The following is a 6,095-nucleotide window of genomic DNA, read 5'->3' as shown; positions in this document are numbered from 1 at the left end:
ACCACATGCTCCTGGGGAGGGTCCAGCCTAGAGGGGTTTGCACTGCCCCATGAGTGGGCAGGGAGCAAGGGAAAAGAACAGGGGTACAGTCTTTGTTCAGGTTGGCACGGGAGTGCGCCGAAAGTGAACCCACAGCACTTGTCCCCTTCCCGGCCCCCCACCCTCAACCATTTCAGTTCACAACAGTTGGTGAGCTTGCCACTGTGAAAGCTGGCATCTGCAAGGTGGTTAGAGTTTTCAAAATTCACTCTCCGAGCACGGCTCTGGCTCACGGAGTCGAGCATAAGCAAAGCTGCAGAAATCATAGCGGCCAGCGGGGCACAGGCTTCGCATCCTTTCCAGCCCCCTGCACACCCGCACATGCGCGCACACACGTGCTTTTCTTCTATTTATTTCCCTCCACTATTCATATTCATTGGCATCCCCCTTTCCTCCCAGTGATCATCCGCCCCATTGTCTTCTCGCCACACCATTCAATTCAAGACAATCGCGTCTTATCCACCGTGTGCCAGGCACTGAGCTTACAGTCATCTGTTCTCGGAGTCATCTTGGAGCCGAGTCATCTTGGAATCTGCCCTGTCGTGCACAGCATCTAACTGATCACAAAGCCCTCTCCACTCTGCCTCTGGAACAGCACCTAAATACCACTCTGTCTCTTCCCTGATTGCCCTTCTTCTTGTTTCTCATCCAGAGAACTGTGGCAGCCTTAAGTGTGCCAGCCTCCCGAACCAACTCAGATCCAAAGCAGGTCATATGCAGACCACAAACCAATAATGCAGAGTCACTTGGTATCATCTACAGGCTGGAGCCCTAACAGTACACAGCAGAAGGAAGGACCCCATCTAGTGTAGCCCCTGATTTCTAATTCTGATTTTCTAGGAACCTTGCCTTCTCCTTTCTCAACACAAGGATAGCTCTGGTCTACTATGGTAATTTAGATCTGTCTTAGAACAAGTGTCCACTGCGGACATCAGACATGTAAAAATACGTGGATGGCTACACAGGCATTAGGAAGGTTCACCCCCACTGGACACTTTTGCCTTCCATGGGACCAGTCACATGGTCAACCACAACCTCGGAATAGAAAGATGGGAAAATTCCAGAAGTAAATGATGTGTACGTTTTAAGCTGTATTATATTCTGAGTAGAATGAGGGGATCTTAGACTGTCAATCAGCCTGCGTCTGGTGTATATGCTCTGCATATGCTGCCTTCCCTTCAGTCCCTCAGTGACCAGTTTAGCCATCAGATCAATTGCTCTTGCATCTGAATTCTTTCAGCCTGGTAACTCCTGTTTTACTGAATCATGGCCCTAGTGTGAAAAGAGTGACACTGGACATTCAGACATCACAGTGGGAAATGGAACAAGCAAACAATCAAACCAGTCTTGTGTTTGGGTTGCTAAGACCCATATTGAATTATTACTGCTATTCTTTTGTTGTGCCTAGTTTGTAAGTTGGGCCTTATATATTGATACAAATTTGAGGATAATAGCATATCTGTAGGGTTTAGCTTTGCATATACTGCACACATCCATCTTAGCTAGGGTTTTACTGCTGTGAACAGAAACCATGACCAAGGCAACTCTTGTAAGGACATTTAATTGAGGGTGGTTTACAGGTTCAGAGGTTCAGTCCATTATCATCAAGACATGACAACATCCAGGCAGGCATGGTGCATGCAGAGCTCAGAGTTCTACATCTTCATTTGAAGGCTGCTAGCAGAATACTGGCTTCCAGATAGCTAGGATGAAGGTCTTAAAGCCCACACCCACAGTTACCCACCTCCTCCTACAAGGCCACACCTCCTCCAACAAGGCCACACCTCCTAATAGGGCTACTCCTTGGGTCAAGTATATTCAAATCACCACAGAAGGGTTTTGGAATATGTTCATGATCCAGCTCAGGGAGATAGCTTAGCTTTCTAGCAGTAGTTGTGGTGAACTGCCACAATCTACACAGCACTGTCATTATAACCCATCAGCAGGGCTGGGCTGCCTCCGAGGACTCCTGGGGAGGCAATCTGCCTCTGTCTTCTCTGCTCCTCAGGGATGCCTGCATTTCTGTTCCTCTCCGTCTCTGATGTGTCACGATAACCTCAGCATCCATCATTTACAGCCCATTGCTCACACTTACTCTCTCAAATCTCTCTCCAAAGGACTCTCGCGGTGACTTCTTTGGGCCCCTCTGTACCATCCAAGCTGTCCTTCCTGACTCACAATCTTCGATCACATCTGTAAAGTCCCCTGTGTCATGGAAGGAACATGCTCACAGAGAGGGGAACTGGGATGGACAGCTGCCGTTTTCAACCTTCTGTGGTGAATGAATGAATACATTATTTTGGATGAGAAATGGCAAGGGAAAAGGCCAATGAAATCTTAAACAGGTGAGCTCAAACTCTGACTAGAAAAGCAAGGAGAAGCTTCCCATTGGAGTTACACTGAGGTGATCAGAGATAGACAGATCTGGTGTTCTAAAGGGAGAAAGGAGATTAGAGAGCACCACCTTTCTGAGTGGAGGGGTGGAGCCTCACGGAGTTCAACGAGATGGGGTAGAAGCCACTGGGCATGATTGAGGCAGTAAGGCAGGAGGCAGCATGCCAAGCTGAGGGGTTTGGAATTTCATCTGACTTCTGTGTGGAAAGCACAGGACCCACGTGGATGTATTGATGTGAGAGTCTGACACCCAACAGCAGGGCTGGGCAGCTTCTGGGGACTTGGTCAAGGCAATGGGTTCAAACTGAACAACTTTTTCCACAACATCCTGTGGTGAGGGAAGTGTCTTTTCTCTGCAGCTTTCAGTAGGAGACCAGGGGTCATGTGGGCAGGTAGTTACAGTGCAGTTGAATGAATGAGAGACAGAACTGCAGGTGTGTAGGGTTTTGTGTGGGGTGTGTGTGTGTAAGATGTGTACTTGCATGCATGCAGGTACACACTTGCCATGGTGCACATAGAGGACAGCCTCAGGTGTCAGTCCCACTTTCAACCTTGTTTAAGCCCAGTCTCTCTCTGGTTGTTCACTGCTGCATACGCCAGACTAGCTAGCCCCTGTGTTTCTGGGAATTCTCCTGTCTCTGCCTCCCATTTCCCTGTGGGAACACTGGGATGACAGATATACACTACTGAGCCTGGATCTTTATGTAGGCTCTACAGATTTGAGCACAAGTTCTCGTGTTTGCACAGCAGGCGCTTTGCCACTGAGACATCTCCTCAGCTCCGGAGAAACTGCCTTTTAATGAATGTAAATTTAAATTTATCTGTGCAGTCTCACTAGAAAGACCATTTGGACAGTGGACTGAGGGTGGTGTGGAAGTGCTGTAGATAAAGCAAGAACCCCAAGGGCACCAGCCTGGATGAACAATTGTCAGAACCTGAATAAAACACAGGCAGAAGTAGTAATGGAGAGGGTAGCAAGAAAAGTTAAGTTGGCATCGTGGAGAAGAACTTGACTGATTTAATCAGCCTTGGTGGAGACCGGAACAAGGGTCAGGCTCTTGCTTGGATGGCAGAATGAAGCTGTCCATCAGACAGACGGTTCAGAGTTTGACATCATCATTTTGATTTAACGGAGTTTATTTTGAGGTGCCTGTAAAATGAACCCAGGCAAAGGATTGATGGAAGCTATGAGAAGGATAGCAGAAGCTGGTGATGTGGGTTCGAGGACCCCCAGTACCCAGGAAGTAGCAGGCTTCACTGCTGGTATGGCTTTGCCCAAGACTTTCTGAGGAATTAGCACAGAGAAGCAGATGAGATCACAGAAGACAGCAGCATGGAAGACTGAGAAGGACCAAGGGAGTGGGAGAGACGAAGGTTGTACAATCCTAGGGAGGATTCACCCCCAGGAAAACACGCCACTGTCTTAGGGATGTCAAATGTGGCCATGACCAGTGACCAATGAGAGACCATGAATCTGAGATGGCGCCTTGATAAAACCTGTTTTGTGGTGTGGGTTTGGTGAGAGAGATGGAGCAGGGATAAGGCCGTAGGGTCCTTGAGAAGGTGTGCAGAAGAACACAGATGATGCTGGACCCTAGGCATTAACTCTTGTCTCAGTGTGCCTGATAGTTGAGGGCAAATGAGATGCTGATCACAAGCTACGGGAGCACACAGCTATGGTGGGTGGAGCACACGAGCTCACGTGCTCAGGAACAGGAGCCTGGGCCACAGGGAGCTGAACTCACTGGACAGAGCAAACAGAACCCATAGAGAGAGGTTTGATTCTTTTAAGTTGCATTTAAAAAAATTGTGTGTGCACAGCACCTGAGACTGATGCAAGATGTAAGCTACAGCAAAAAAAAAAAAAAAACAAAAAAAAAACAAAACAAAACAAAAACAAAAACAAACAACAACAAAAAAACCAATATAGTCTCTATGCAGGCCGTTTGGGGTGTACAGGTTGATAAGCATGTTTGGAGTTTCCATCAGAACCCCTGATGCACCAGGGACAGGACACTTCTGGGTTTCTGAGAACCCGTCTGTTTGCTGAACTGGTTCTAGAACAGAACCCTGTTCCCACAACTCTGTAGGGGTCATGATATGGAGGAAGGTTACCAGAGATTAAGGCAAAGTCTGCTTTGCCCCAGCACCCTCCCACCCCATTACTCTACCCCTGCTCCCAACACACACACACACACACACACACACACACACACACACACACACACACACACATGCCTCACCATACATGTACCCCTGCAAGGTACCCCAGGCGCATCTTCACTATCACATAAAGACCTCAGAGCATGGATCCCATCTCCCTTACCCCTCCCCTCATTGCCCTCCTCCCCCTTACATCCCCCTTGAACTCTTACAGTCGCCGGCCAGCCAATCACATTAGAGTCAGTGGTTAGGAAGAAGAATCTTCAGTCTGGGACAGAGAAGCTCAATGGGGGAGGAGGCAGGAGGAGCGATTAAGAGGAGAATGTAAGAGAAAGATGGACTTTGTAGAGACGGGCATGGGAGGGAGTAAAAATGGTGTTGGGAGCCTGGGTGGGGGAGGCTAGAAGGGGAGAAGAACAAGTAAAGGGTTGTGGAAGGGAGGGGAGACAGAAAGCCAACATTTCAGTGTTCTCCACATACCACCCCCACCCCACCCCACCCCAGCACCAGCACCAGCACCAGACCATGTTCTCAGGCAAATGCTGGGCTGACAATCTGTTAGATGTTTGTGTGACTCTCCCGGAAGCTTTATTTTCTTTATTGGCACTCTAAATGGTGGCAGACTGGCCCTGATTATTAAGTCAGTACTGAAGGGGAGGGGAAGACAGAGGACCAGCAAGTGGCAAAGGCAACATTGAGTCCTGTGTCCCCAAAGAAAAGATAGATTCTGAGACAACCTGGATTCATTTCTATTAGAACTAAAAATATATAAGGGGAAAAATTAACTTCTACCCAGAGAACGTTTGTTCATTGCCTTATATTCCTAGTGGGAAACATACAGCCCAGGGATATTTAAGGTTCTTGGAGGGCCAGGCTGGAGGCCAGGTTCAAGTCCCGCCTAGATCTCCTCCCACTGCCTCAGAGGCTCCCAGCTCCTCCTTGGAGGTGTCCTGGGAAAGGGATTAAGTGGAAGGAGGCCCAGCAGAGTAGGGTCTTTCCCATCTCTTCAAACACATTCAACCAGTACACACACACACACACACACACACACACACACGCATGCGAGCGCATGCATTGCTCTCATATGGGAATGCACACACACACCACTCATGCACATACACACAAATACATACCACCCATGCACACACATACTTCTTACTAATATTTCCTTTGAAGAAAGTGTCTATTATAGAAACTAAGTTGTTTGGGTTTTTGTTGTTATTGTTTGTTTGTTTTTGTTTTGTTTGTTTGTTTTTTAAGCACCATTTATTTCTTCTAGCTTAACATTTTGTGCACAGCTGGGTGTAGACTGCAGACACATTGTTGAGAACACAGGACTTTTTTTCCAATATAAGTATTATTTGGAAGTGATAAAAGGCCTGCATGAGTAGGGTGTAGGAGAGACTCCATAGAAGGCAGACTTCCTTCCTTGAAACTTGAATTCTGCTGTGCTTCACCTGAGGACCTCGTTATCTCAAAGATTGCTAGATTCCCACATC

This window comes from Rattus norvegicus, chromosome 13, assembly GCF_036323735.1.
Source record: "Rattus norvegicus strain BN/NHsdMcwi chromosome 13, GRCr8, whole genome shotgun sequence".
Lineage (NCBI taxonomy): Eukaryota > Metazoa > Chordata > Mammalia > Rodentia > Muridae > Rattus > Rattus norvegicus.
This window is presented reverse-complemented; position numbering follows the sequence as displayed.